This window comes from Macrotis lagotis, chromosome 5 (genome assembly GCF_037893015.1).
Source record: "Macrotis lagotis isolate mMagLag1 chromosome 5, bilby.v1.9.chrom.fasta, whole genome shotgun sequence".
In the NCBI taxonomy this organism is placed as follows: domain Eukaryota; kingdom Metazoa; phylum Chordata; class Mammalia; order Peramelemorphia; family Peramelidae; genus Macrotis; species Macrotis lagotis.
Genome location: NC_133662.1, coordinates 128,499,486 through 128,514,914, shown reverse-complemented (window position 1 = coordinate 128,514,914; position 15,429 = coordinate 128,499,486). Strand labels below are relative to the sequence as shown.

The 15,429-nt window shown below is 33.7% G+C and overlaps 1 protein-coding gene and 1 long non-coding RNA gene across 4 annotated transcripts in view; one reads left to right on the top strand and one right to left on the bottom strand.

The window, feature by feature from the left end:
• PKIB (cAMP-dependent protein kinase inhibitor beta) overlaps nt 1-15,429 on the bottom strand; it is a 139,743-nt gene that overhangs the window by 34,589 nt on the left and 89,725 nt on the right. The gene's annotated exons all lie outside the window — the stretch shown is intronic.
• The window catches only part of LOC141487897 (uncharacterized), a 107,965-nt gene that overhangs the window by 91,007 nt on the left and 1,529 nt on the right, over nt 1-15,429 (top strand). The gene's annotated exons all lie outside the window — the stretch shown is intronic.

Genomic DNA, 15,429 nt, shown 5'->3' with positions numbered 1-15,429 from the left:
CTTTACAAATATTAAAGTTTTTTTAACTGTTTCCTGAAAAAGAAAATGGTTTCCTATAAAAACCTTTTAGTTAATTTACGATTATGCACACAAATTTCCAAAAGAGATTTGGCAGTTCCTTTAGGATAAAGGATTGGGTTATACAATTCAGTAACCCAACTGTCACACAACCAGACAACATAATGGTATTATTTTTCTCTAGCTTAAACTCCACAGACACAGACATATTGACATCTCTTATCCTGGACTTCAAACCCAATTCTATTCAACAAACATTTATTAAGAACCTATCTTTATAAGAAAACACTTAACTCGTTCAATCTTACTTAGTTCTCCCAACTGAATTTTCAAACATATTGATAGGATTTTATTTATATTATTCTTTTATGATACATATAATATTGTATTATTTTTAAATGTTTCTGAGAGTCTTTTAACCCCAAAAGATTATAAACTCCTTCAGGTTAAAACTTGCCAGATACTTTTTCTGAATAACAACTTGCACAATGTTGGCACATCATAGAAACACAATCAACTCTCATTTGAATTGTCTGTTTATTAGTGATATAGTTCAGTCCATAGCCAGATATCCCATGACTGTATGAATATGAACTCTAAATCCATAGTCAGTAAGCAACTCCATATCCATTCAGCAGAAATACATCTTACATCAAAGACTGGAATATAACAAGGTTTAATTCTGCCATGTAGCTATTTTTTTTCCAGTGGTGTAGACTGAAGATGAGAGGAAGAGAAGGGATGATTTAAAGTTCAAGTTCTGAAAGGAAATAGGAGTGGACAGTTATAGGTGTTGGCTTTGATAAAAATGTTTCCTCTTTTTCAAAGAACTGAGAAGAAAAGAGCATTAGAAACAGATGGCCTCTATTTTCTCAGCTGAACCTCACAGAGGCATTGTTAGCAAATGACCTGATTCAATTTACCACTAAAACAAGACCCTGGGAAATCTCATGATTACCTTCATGAGCTTAGGTACTCTACTCTGTTGAAATTAGGTGAGTTAAATTGAAAGCTTCAAAGTTTCCTAACAAGATATAATCTTCTAACACCTCCAGTTCTACCTCCCTCTGGGTAATTTCAGGGTCTTGTTAGTCTTAAGAGTTGTGATTAATGTGGATTTACCTAGTAATAATTAGCTCTTGAGCTTGCCTCTACCTAGAAACCTTGTCCCCACCTTGTAACTAAGAAGTCCCAGATGCAAAGGCAGACATGCTTGATTGTAGGGAGAGTAAACAATAAAAGGAATTTGTCAATATGCAATAGATCATCTGTTACCATAAATCTGTATCTTTCCCCAGGCTACCCAGAAACTCCTATTTCTGTCACAGGCAGCAACCTCCAATCCTTTCTACAGTGTTTCCAACTTCATTGTTCACAGTCTAGACTAACTGACTATTCTTCTTGGCTTATTCATTGCTAATATGGTGATAGGGGTTAGGATAAAAGAATCTTTCTGCCCAGTTTACAATCTTGCCTCATTTCTGTTATCCTATGTCTTTGAACTTTCCTCCTTTCTCCTTTTACCTTGTCGATATATATTTCACAACCCAAATCAATACCCAAAGTTGGTCATTCCCAGTTATACTGAAAGAGCCAAAAATAAATACATCTGCAAAGTAGGAGGAATGATACAAAAGAGATTTTTTTTGGTAAAATTGCTTCAGAAAGTCAGTCAATCAGAAGAGATCATAAGAATTTCCATAAAGTAGTTAGGACCAAAGTGAGATGAGATAGATATATTAGACAGCTGTTGCAAGACTTGGAGTAAGAACAAAACAGGCAGATGATAGAGGTTACTAAAGGTTAGGGTTTATTAAGATTTAAGTAGTTTTAAAAATATCTTATTAATATATGAGAACAATGAGCCTCAGAGATTTTTATCACTTGCCCAAGATAATAGAAGTTTTAAGATAAGAAGGCAAAAGATTCAAGGGTAGAAGAAATTTAAGAATGTAAAACAAGAACAGTGACCAGATTCAGACTTGGGAAACAAGGATGTTATCAAAAAAAGACAGAGTAAGTTTATGTGGAATGAGTCAGAGGGAGAGGTCCGGGAATACAGGAAGGTGCAATCTGAGAAGAGTTCAATGATAGTAATACATCAAGGTTATAACTGTCCTTACCAGTGACTGAGATGGGAATCAAGGTGTAGGTCATAGACCTGAGGAAGTTAACCTGGAAGACTGAGAGTTTTTGAGGGAAAGAACAGCATGGATAGAAATTCCAAACTATTAAAGGAAGAGACTGGGGTAGAGAATAAGATTGTGGGATAAGTACTAGTTTGGAGAATGATCTGGGAGTTGCTGATGATTGAAATCAATATCTTTATATAGAGAGTCAATTCTAGGAAAGATCAATTTTATTATTTTAGCGCCCACCATGGCCTTTACTCATGGAAATGGACAAAGAAATGTAGGAATGAAACAGCATAGCTTCAAAATGCTGTTCAATTCATATTCTCCTGAGTATCCTTAATATCCTTATCAGTCAAAGGGAAGGGATGAGAATATAGTGAGGAAGAAATAGAGAGAAGGGGAACTTCTCAAAGGAGAAGAGGTTGCTAAATGATTGGTAAAAATGAATGTTCTGGAAGTGGTCTTTTTATATCAAGAAATATGAAAAAAATACTCAATAATAGCTAATGTCAGCATTTTATGAGGGAAGTCAGATTTCTGTAAGTTCAAAAATAGTCCAGGTTAGAATTAGCTCAACTGTATGCATTATTCTCATTCTTATTCTTTCTAATAACTTGGTACAATTTTTGGTCTTTTCTCTAAAAAGTTGATGGTCTAAAATAGATTGACTAGAAGACTTGGAGTAAATAAGATGTGCTTAAACTTGGCCTCAGACACTTAAATAGTTTGGCATAACCTTGGGAAAATCACTTAAAATCTGTCTGCCTCAGTAACTGTAAAATAGAAATATTAAAAACATCTACCTCCCAAGACTGATATGAGGCTCAAATGAGATAGCTGTAAAATGCTCAGGAAAATGTCTGGCAAACATCAGGCACTTAATAAATGCTTATTTACTTCTTCCCATTCATTTACTGTTAAAATATTAAAAACTTCATTTTTTGGTGTGCTTATACAATGCTTGCCAAATCTATTGCCTGTTTTCTAATTCCTTGAAGAAAGTACAAATGACAAACAGGCATGAGACTTTTGCCTTTTTCATTTCCTACTCTTGAGCCATATTTTAAACTACACACACACACACACACACACTTTTCTCCTCTCTGTCCAATTTTGTATTGACATCACTGAACATTAAAATAAAAGTTAGTTTAAATGGAAAGGCTTTATCAGGTTTTTCATACAGTTTCTGATACTTCCTCATCTTCTACAATATCTGTTGGTACATAAGCTATAATTATCTTCACAGTAGTCTTTTAAAGCAAATCTGGAGCACTGCCATATGAAACTACCAAATATCCCATGAAATTATACTTCCTGCTGCCTTTAGACAGATGAATTCAGTCCAATCTTTTTTTTTTTGGTGGGGGGAGGGGAGGAAATGGGAGATGGAGAAAATCTCTCCAGTGATAAGTCATCCTTCCAATCTAAGTGAAATTCAACTGACATGATTCAGTTCCTCCAATAGAATGTCCTCCTATTAGTCAACTGAACAAAGATTAACATTCTGAACACTAAAAGTTAAGTTAATGTATACACAAATATAAAAACAGTATGATTCTTAACATCGTCTAAAAATTCTCAACACCTTAAAAGTTTTTTACCACTGTTCCATCATTGTGACAGTAACAAGTTTTATATCATTATCCTTTGACATTTAGTTGATAACAATGAATTTTTAATTAACACAAATGATTCACAATAATCAGTCTATAAGAAGAAAATCAAATTTATCTATTAAATTTGCAAAAATATGCAAATTATTTTAATTGCAGTCAGTTCTTAATTATCCATGTAAAACAATAGAAATGAGGAAAGTATATATAATTAAAAATAGAAGATGATAATAGTTGACACTCTATATCATTTTTACAAAGTAGTTTATATACTTTGGAACTAACCCAGGTTTCTAAACCTGGAACATTTTGCTTGCTGCTGCTTAGATGTGATAGTATCCTGGCATGATACTGGATGCCTGAGGGAAGGCAGAGTTGGCTTAAGAGCTGGAGAAAGAAGAATCATTGTTCCTTTAAGAAATAACATAGAGGTATATATCATTTTATTGCACTTTAAAGACATTGTAATTTTTACAAATTGAAGGTTTGTGGCAACCTTCAACAAAATGGCACCATTTTTTCCAATTTCACATTTTGGTAAATCTCATAATGTTTCAAATTTTCCATCATCATCATTATTATTATATATGTCATAGTGATCTGTGATCTTTGATTTTACTAGCATAATTGTTATGGTACACTACAAATCACACTCATATAAGACATCTGACTTAATTCTGTGTGTCTAACTGTTCCACCAACTGGCCATTTCTTCTCTCTCTCCCCCTCTCTTCAGGTCTTCCTATTCTCTAAAATACACCAAATATATTAGGCCAATTAATAACCCTAACATGACTTTTACTCACTTGATGTGGTAAAATTCATTGTCATCTATCTTTAAGGAACAGCCACAAACACTCCAATCTTTAGGACCCTGATCAGTCAGCATTCATCAACATGGAGGCCAGACCATCCAGCAAAACATTCCAACTCGCGGAAGCCTCAGATGATGAATTTACTTGTTATCCACCATTTATGATATTCTTTCACATTACCAGCTTTTGGTAGGAAGGGGTAATATATTTGATAATCCTACCCACCTTAAGAATGACCAGGAAGAAAATTGTTTCAAACCAAAATCATGTACAGTCATACAATTCCAGGATATCTTTCAAAAATTGATTAACAAAGTAGTCAACTTGAGGCCTTATGCAAGAATTACAGTGACCCTTGGGACAGTCTAGAGATATCTGTCAGTGCCTCCAGTGAGACTCTTTTGAACAATCTATGTGGACACAAATCTTACCTGGGTAATACACTCATACAAGCATGCACACATATTTGACAAAATATTTTCATTGAATTCTTATAAAAATCTTTTGAGGTAATTACTGCTGCTGCTGCTGCTACTACTACTACTACTACTACTATTCTCACCTTAGCATTTGGAACTCAAACCTGGAAGAGATTATATGAGTGATCCAGGGTCACAGAGCAAATAAACTTCAGAGCTAACATTTTAAGTCAAATTTAATCATTCAGAGCCTTTTCTATAAAAATGGGAGTAATGGTGATAATACTTCCTTCACAGAGTTTTGGGAAGGTTTAAATTCACAGGGAATAATAAATCATTGGTAGTTGCATGGATGACCCATTCAACTTTAATCCAGAAGTGTTATTTTGGAGGAAGTAGGGCCCTTCTTGTTCCCCTGAAATTATACCTTCTGCCTAATACTAGCCCTTACTATAACATGACATAGCTGTCTTGAAGTCCTAGCAAGTAGCTGACTAATATATGATGCTTTGTTATCAAAGTTCAATACAATGATCAACTTTGTCTGACAGATCTCTTCCTTGGTCTCTGTTAAGTAATAGTCAAATTTTTCACCTTTTATTTGTGACTTGCATTATAGGGTCAGTTCTTTATAATATTCTGTCTCATTATGTAGCACTTAGATTTACTTCTTCATCTTTCTCACTTAAATCATTCCGCCTACTTAAAACATAATTAAACTACTAAACCACTATTCAAAGCAATTAAAGATCTATGATCATGTCAATTGATATTCCTTCTAGAAGTACATTGATTTTCCTTCTTTGCTGTCTTATCCTTTCTAATTCTTGTTCTTGAAACTTTATCTATAAATTTACACACACACATATGTATGTATATATATATGTGTGTATACATACATATATATATATATATATATATATATATATATATATATCTGACTCTGACACTTACTACTTTTGTAACTATAGGCAAGTCACTTAACTTTCCTGGGTATCAGTTTACTAAATCAGTTTACTACCTTTTCAGCTATAGATCTATGATACAGAAAGTCACTATGAATTTACCTAATAGTCTAAAGAATTTCTTCTAGGTCTTTTATTTTTTTTTACATTCCAAAGGTATCAAATTCAGCATTTGAACTGACTGCTATTATCCCTCCCTCTCTTCCATGACAGGGCCATCTCCTTTTCTAACCTTTTTTTCTATTCATGCCAATTCTTGTGGTCAGGTCATCAAAAGTATTTTCTGACATACATTCATTAGCCCTTTAGACCATGAACAATTTTGATTCTTTAAAAATTGTAGAGTTCTCTGCAGAGCTGTTCAGTTCCAGAATGACAACTGTATCTTTTCCCTTATAAAATGTAGTGATACTTCTGGCCAAGACAGTAGAAACAAGGCACTTTCTTAAGCTCTCCCAGGTTTCCCCTTAGAAACAACATTAATAAAGCTTTCTATCACCTTTGGAGTGACAGAACCCACAAAAGAACATTGTGGAACATCTTCCAGCAAGGTCTGTTGTGGGGGAGCAGAGAACAGAGACCCAGAGACCCCGCCTAGGTGGCAGGGCAAGGTGGGGCTCACCTGAGATTCTCAGCTGTGGAAGAGATCTTCTGCTAAGGTAATCCAGGTTTGGTGGGTCAATGGCACAGTGGACAGGCTGGGACCCCCATTCAGTCGGTGTGACTAGATTGGATAGTCCAGTCCAGACAGTAAGCCCCTGGCTTTCCCAACCCAGTGAACAAGCTATTGGTGTTCCAGTGAAGACAACACACAGAGCAAGCCCCAGGTGTTCCCCATACAGACAACCCAGGAAATGGGCAACTGGCATTCCCAACACCAACAGTCTAGAGAGCAAGCTGCTAGCATTCCTAACTGGTCAGTCCAGAGAATAACCCCCTGGAGTTCCTAAATCCAACAGCCACAGGCCAGTGAGCATGTTTCTGGGGTTCTCAATATCAAAAGCCTGCAACATAAGAACTTTGCATGATTGCCCAGGAACAAAACTCAAAATGAGTAAGAAAGACCAGAGAAAGGCAGATCTATTAAAAATTACCTTGAGGTCAGGTTGGGCAAAACATCATCTCAGAAAAGGTACTGCAATGTGAAACTGCAGAGGAGAATATAAATTAGTCTCCAGCTCAGCCATATTTCTTAGAAAAGCTCTAAAAGGATTTTAAAAATCAAATGGAAAAATTGGGGAAAAAAGAAATGCAAGAGAAATTCAACATCTTTCAAAAGGAAATATAAAAATTGACAGAAGAAAACAAATCCTGTAAAAATATAATTGAGCAAATGAAAAAGAAAATAGATCAAATGGACAAGGAGTTAGCAAAAGCTAACTGAATAAAATAACTCCTTGAAGAATAGGTTGGGGTTAATGGAAACCAATGATTCCATGAGACATCAAGAATTAGTTAAACAAAATAAAAAGTAAAAAAAAATAGAAGAAAATGTAAAATACCTCATTGGAGACAAACTGACCTGTAAGGTAGATCTAGGAGAATTAATTTAAGAAATATTGGACTACCTGAAAGCCATAATCAAAAAAGAAGAGCCTAGACATCATCCAAGAAATCATCAAGGAAAACTGCCTTGATATCCTGTAACTAAGAGGGCAAAGAATCCACCAATCACTTCCTGTAAGGGATCCCAAAATGAAAATACCAAGGAATATCATAGCCAAATCCCCAAATTATCAAATCAAGTTGAAAACCCTGCAAGTGACCAGAAAGAAGCAATTTAAATATCAAGGAGCCAGTCAGTGTTACACAGGACCTGGCAGAATCAATATTAAATGGTCAAAGGGACTAGAATATGATATTCTGGAGGACAAAGGAACTTGGATTACAAACAAAAATCGACTACCCAGCAAAATTGAGCATATCCTTTTAGGAGAAAATAGAACATTTAATGAAATAGATGGTGTTCAAACTTTCCTGAAGAAAAGCTCAGGACTGAAAAGAAAAGTTGATCTTCAAACAAGAGACTCAAGAGAAACATAAAAAGGTAAATGGGAAAATAAAAAAGACTACTAATCAATAAGATTAAACTGGTTAAATTCTTACAGGGGAAGAAGAGTCTTATGACTTGAGAATTGTAACTCTATTAGAAAGAGTATACTTGGGCTTAAGGTATGGACATAATTTAATTTTGATGGAATGATTTTTAAAAATTAAGACATTAAAAAGGGGGGATTATAAAGAGACAGGAGGAAGGAGGAGGTAGAATGGAGTAAATTACATAACATGAAGAGACTCAAAGGACTTATCATAGTAGAGGTAAAGAAAAGAGGGGAATGAGAACTGCTGAATCTTACTCTCATCAGATTTGACTCAACCAGTTGGGTTCAGAAATTTAGCTTATCTTTTAGGCATTAGGAGAGCAAAAGTAGGATGGGAGGGAAGGAAGGAAGGAAGAAAGGCAAAGAGAGAAGACAAGGGAGAGTGGCTGATAGAAGAGACAGACTGAAGGAGGTGGTATTCAGAAGCAAAACATTGGTGAGGAGGGAAAGGGTGAAAAAAAGAAAAAAAAGTACAAACAGAAGAGAAGTGGGATGGAGGGTAATAAATGTAAATGGGATGGATGATCTCTCCCATAAAACAGAAATGGATAGAGTGGATTAAAAATCAGAATCCAACAACATGCTATTTACAGTAAACAATAACAATAACAACAACAACAACAATAATGTTTGTCCTTCATTTTTGAAGAAGACCATGAGATCAGGGAGGTGATGTCATGACAAGCACATGAACTGGATTTGAGTGAGGGTAATAATGTGCCAAGTCACTAGCCTCACTTTCTCCTCCAGAGCCATCTGGATCCAGTGGCCAGATATGAATCAGGATGATGACTGGAGACTAAGTGGCAAGTATATGAGGCTAAATTTGAACTTCCATCCTCCTGAAGCCAAAGTCAGTGCTCTATCCACTGTGTCACTAGCTACCCCTTTACAGGAAAGACATTTGAAGCAAAGACACAAACACACACACACACACACACACACACACACACACACAGAGTAAAAATATAAAGTTTAAAAAGCAGGGGTAGCAATCTTGATCTCAGACAAAGCAAAAGCAAAGATAAATCTTTAAAAGGGAGAAGGAAGGAAACTGCATCTTCTTAAAAGGTACTATAGACAATGAAGTAATTTCAAGTGGCATAGCATCCAAATTCTTAGAAGATAAGCTAAATGAGTTATAGGGAGACAAAGACAGAAAAACTATACTGGTTGGGGACCAATAAAAAAGAAGGGAATTAAGAAGTGATAGAAATGTTAGATATGATACACCTCTGGGGAAAAAATTGCATGGGGATAGAAAGGAATATGTCTTTTTCTCTGTGATACAAGGCACCCTCACAAAAACTGACCATGTATCAGGGCATAAAAATCTCATAATTAAATGCAGAAAGGCAGAAATATCAAAGGCATCCTTTTTAGATCATGATGCAATAAAAAACATGTTCAATAAAGAGCCATAGAGAGCCAAAAATTAATTGGAAACTAAATAACCTAATTTTAAAGAATGAGTGGATTAAATAACAAATCATAAAAATAATGAATCATTTCATCCACAAAAATGACAATAAGGACACAACATATCAAAACTTGTAAGATACTGCATTGACAAGAAGTTATTACTAGAAATTTTATATCTTTAAATGCTCAGCTGGCAAGTAAAAAACTAGAGAAAAGAATAAATTAAAAGTCCACCATTAAATACCAAATTAGTCATTCTGAAAATCAAAGGAGAGAATAATAAAATTGAAAGTAAGAAAACTATTGAAAAAATAAATAAAACTAAGACTTGGTTTCCTGAAAAAAAGCAACAAATAGAGAAATCTTTGGTTAATTTGATTTTAAAAAAAGAAAGAAGAAAACCAAATAGCCAGTATGGAAAAAGGAAAAGATAAATTCACCATCAATGAGGAAGAAATTAAAGTAATAATTTGGAGACATTTTACTCAATTGCATACTAATAAAATTGACAATCCAAGTGAAATGGATGAATATTTACAAAAATATAAATTGTTCTGATTAAAGAAATAGGAAATTAAATACTCAAATAGCCCCATTTCAGAAAAAGAAATTGAGCAAGACATCAATGGACTTCCTAAGAAAAAAAATCTCCAGAACCAGATGGATTCACAAGTGAAGTCTACCAAACATTTAAAGAACAATTAATTCCAATTCTAGATAACTTTTTCAAAATAGTAAGTGAAAGAATTCTGCCAAATTCCTTCTCTGATACCAATGTAATACTGATACCTAAACCAGGAAGAGTCAAAACAGAGAAAGAAAATTATAAACCAATTTCCATAATGAATATTGATACAAAAATTTTAAATAAAATATTAACAAAGTGATTACAGCAAGTTATCACTAGGATAATATACTATGATCATGTAGAATTTATACAGGAATACAGGGTTGGTTCAATATTGGGAAAACTATCAGCATAATTGACTATGCCAATAAAAACCTTATAAAAATCATATGATTATCTCAATCATATGCTGAAAAAAGCTGCTGACATAATAAGCACTCATTCCTATTCAGAAAACTAGAGAGCTCAAGAATAAATGGAATTTTTCCTTAAAACAATTAGTAGTAACTATCTAAAGCCATCAACAATCTTTATATATAATGAGAAGTTAGAAGCATTCTCAATAAGATAAGGGGTGAAACAAGGATAGTTTTTATCATCACAATTATTCAATATTGTACTAGAAATGTTATATTTAGCAATAAGAGAAGAAATAAATTGAAGAAATTAGAATAGGGATTGAAAAAATAAAATTCTCACTGCAGATCTTGAAAAATCAACTAAAAAAAACTCCTTGAAACAATTAGTAACTTTAGCAAAGTTGCAGGATATAAAATAAACCCACAGAAATCATTAATATTTCTATATACTACCAACAAGACACAGCAGCAAGAGATAGAAAGAGAAATTCCATTTAAAGTAATTGTAGACAGTATAAAATACTTGGGAGTCTACCAGCCAAGACAAACTCAGAAACCAAATGAAAAAACTGTAAAACACTTTTCACACAAATAAAATCAGATCTAACTGGGCAAATGTCATTACTCGTGTGTGTATATAATGTAATTAATATAATATATATGCTCATGTAATATAATAAAAAAATTATTAAAATATATTATTTATTTTGTGCCATACCAATCAAACTACCAAAAAAATTACTTTAATTGAGCTAGAAAAAAGAGTAACTAAATTCATTTGGAGGAACAAAAGGTCAAGAATATCAAGGGAACTCATGAAAGAAAATGTGAATGAAGGTGACCTAGACATACCAGATTTAAAGTCATATTAATGAATCTTCAGTCATTGAGAAATAGTAGATTATGTGCAAAGGACAGTAGTAAATGATTATAGTAATCTGCTATTTGATAAATCCTAAAATTCCAGCTTCTGGGATAAGTTCTCACTTGTTGATAAAAACTGCTGGAAAAACTAGAAGATGCTATTGTAGAAACTAGGCATAGACCAACATCTCACACCCTATACCAAGATAAGGTCCAAATGGTTAAGGATTTAGGCATAAGAGGTGATGTCATAAATTATTTAGGAGAACAAGGAATAGTTTATCTGTCAGATCTATGGAACCGGGAATAGTTTATGACCAAAGATGAGATAGAGAAATTATAAAATATAAAATGGATAATTTTGATTATATTAAACTGAAAAGTTTTTACACAAATAAAACCAATGTAACCAAGATTAAAAGGAATGCAATAAGTTGGAAAACAATTTTTACAGCTAATGCTTCTGATAAAGGACTCATTTCTAAAATTTATAGTGAACAGAATCAGATTAATAAGAATACAAGTCATTTCCCAATTGATACACAGTCAAAAGATATGAACATACAAGTCCTCAGATGAAGAAATTAAAGTTATCTAAAGTCATATGAAAAATGCTCTAAATCATTATTGATTAGAAAAATGCAAATTAAAACAACTCAAAGTACCGCCTCATTCCTATCAGATTGACCAATATGACAAAAAAAAAAAGGAACATGATCAATGTTGGAGGGGGGTGTGGGAAAACTGGGACACTAATGCATTGTTGATGGAGTTGTGAACTGATTCAACTTTTCTGGAGATCAATTTGGAATTATGCCCCAAAGGCAATAAAACTGTACAATTGATCCAGCAATTCTACCACTACTAGGTCTATATCCCAAAGAGATCACCTAAAAAGGATAAAAAACCTTCATGAACAAAATTATTGCAGCTCTTTTATAGTGGCAAAGAATTGGAAGTTGAGAGGATACCCATCAATTGAGGAATAGCTGAACAAATTATAGTAAATGAATGTGATGGACTATTATTGCTCTGTAAGAAATCATGAGGGTTAGGACTTCAGAAAAGCCTGGAAAAACTTGCACGAACTGATGGAGAATGAAGTGAGCTAACCAGAAGAAAACTGTACACATTAACAGTAACATTGTGTGCTGATCAACTATGATGTTCTAGCTAATCTCGACAGTTCAATAATCAAAGACAATTCTAAAGGATTTTTGTTACAAAATACAATTCACACCCAGAGAAGGAACCATGGAGTCTGAATGCAAACCAAAGGTTACTATTTTTAAGTTTTATAATTTGTTTTATATATTATGGGGTTTTTCCCTCTCATGGTTTTTTCCTTCCCATCTTAGTACTTCTTTCATAACATGATTAATAAAGGTATATGTTTAACATGTTATAATCATATAAATATATATAAAACATATATTTAATTGCTTTCTGTATGAGGAAGGGAGGAGGGGAGGTGGGGGATAAAACTGTGAAACTTAAAACCTTACAGAAAAATGATTTAGAAATTACTGTTTTAACAGTTCTTGGCAAATGGCACTTTAAAATAAAAGATCCTAAAATGGGTCAAGTCTTAAGAATGATGTTCAAACTAACTTTGCATATAATTGGAAAAATAAATAAAATATTTTTAAAATGTGGTGATATCAATAGCAAGGGTGTTTTAATAATCCATACTAATAATATATATGTCAACCATTACAAGTATTATATACAAAAGTATTTATGTCTATCAACTTCTTTCTTAAGGAAAAAAATCTTAAAAATCTTTTCTTAAAAAAAATTGAGACAACTCCTAATTCTGTGCTTCTTCATTGACTGTCCCTCAAACCTGGAATATTCTCTCTCTTCTTTCACCTTCTGGCTTCCTTCAAGATTCAGGCTAATCCCACCTTCTATAAGAGGCTATTTCACAGCCTTATTCTCCCCAGTAGCAGGAAGATGAATAGATTTGGAGGTACCAAACTTAAATGAGTAAGATACTGAACCCTAAAACACAAAGGTAAGAGCAAAACTCAAGACTCTATCCTTAAACAACTCATTGACACCCCAAACCACATTACCAGCAAAGTTTCCAGACCATAGGGTTGTTTTAATGTAGGACTTCTTAATCTTTTTGTGTCATGGACCCCTTTGGAAGTCTGATAAAGTCTATGAACACCTCAAAATTATGTATTTTAATACATAAAGTTCAGAGAATTACAAAGAAAAGCATTATATTGAAATACAGTTGTCTATGTATATATACATACATATATACATATATATAGATATATATTTTAAACAATTTCACAAACCTAGATTAGGAACCTCTGTTAATGTTTAGGAACAAAGATTTGAACTACAGAAAGTACATCAATTTAAATTCTTTTACAGTATCCTTTAATATTCCTATATACACCCAACTCAAAACTCAAATACTCATTTGTATTTAAGCAATCTGTTTATATGTGTATTATCTAAATGTATATCATGATATGAGATATGTGTACTTGTCTTCCCCTTTAAAATGTTAGTTCATTGCAAGTAGAGATTGTTTTATTCTCTATTCTTGTATCACCATATTATATACTTAATAAACCAGCCAGTTTCTTTTATTTTCCACCAGCTGTTCTGAGTGGCTATGTCTCCACCATCATCATGCTCATCATTCCCCTGCTCCCCACCCCAATCCACTATAAGCTTGGCAACAAGAAACTTAGCAACAAAGATTGCTTTTGCTTTGATATTCATATTTCATCAGTACCCGAAGTTACTTCTATCCCTCTGAATGGAGGACTGGAGAGTGGAACAAACAACTCCCAAAGACTCCCTTAAAGAAGGCCCAGGGGTTCAATCAATTCTTCATTTCCCTCCAACTGTTCTGCTTGGTTCCTCCTCCATCATCATCCTCTTTTCAGGTGCTCTCCTCCTTTTCAGCTTTCTTTTGTGTGTTGTCTTCCATGATTAGATGGTAAGTTCCATAACGGCAGAGATTCTCTTTTTCTTACTTGTGTCCCCAACAACTATATTGTACAATACAACAGCACAATGTTATTTGTTCAGTCATTTTTAGTGTGTCCAACTCTTGGTGACTATGTTTGGGATTTTCTTAGGAAAGATAAATAGAGTGAGTTGACATTTCCTTCTCCAGTTCATTTTACAGATGGGATCCTGAGGCAGACAAGTTCAAGTGACTTGCCCAGGTCACACAGTAACTGTCTGAGGCCAGATTTGAACTCAAGAAGGTGTCTTCTTGACTTCCTGGAACTTTATTCACTCTACCACCTGGCTTCTTGATCCACAGAAGGCATTTAACAAATCCTTATTGTTTCATATAAATACTCATTAATTGAAATTATTTGTGATCTCAGCACTGCAAATATTTTCTTTAATAATGCAGACTCACAAATTTGAACATCATTCTCAAGATTTGACCCATAATTGCTTTCTAGCATCTATAACCTTTAGGATCTTTTATTTTAAAGTGCCATTTGCCAAGACCTGTCAAACCACTAATTTCTAAATTAAGAAACTTTAGTAAGACTAAAAATTCATGTTTTGTTTTGACTGTTTAAATCGGGGAAGGCTAAACCTGACACAGCCATACATTTTCACTTCTAATAAATGGCATTTATATAATATTTTAAAGTATGCAGAGCACTTTATCAGTATTTCCTCATTTTATCATCACAACAACCTGGTGAGGTGGGTGCTACAAGGTCCTATTATCTCTATTTTGCAAAAAAAAAAAATAGGAAAACAAATTCAGAAAGCTTGAGTGATTTCCTAGAGTTAAACAACTGATTAAATCTTAGATGGAGCTTGGAATCCAAGTCTCCTCACCTCCAAATTTGATAATCAATCCACTACACCATATTGATTTTCATAGCAAGTTGTTCATATGAAGCAAAGCAGGTTAGTTATTTTGCCATTTTGCCATTTTGTTCATTGATGCTAAAAATCTTCCTTTTTTTGAATTTTAACCTTTAACAATAAAAAAATGAAAATTCTAGAGAAAACAATATATAATTAAATGAATACACACTCCTCCAACAAAAGAAACCTGGGGAACTCTAGAACAGAATGTGG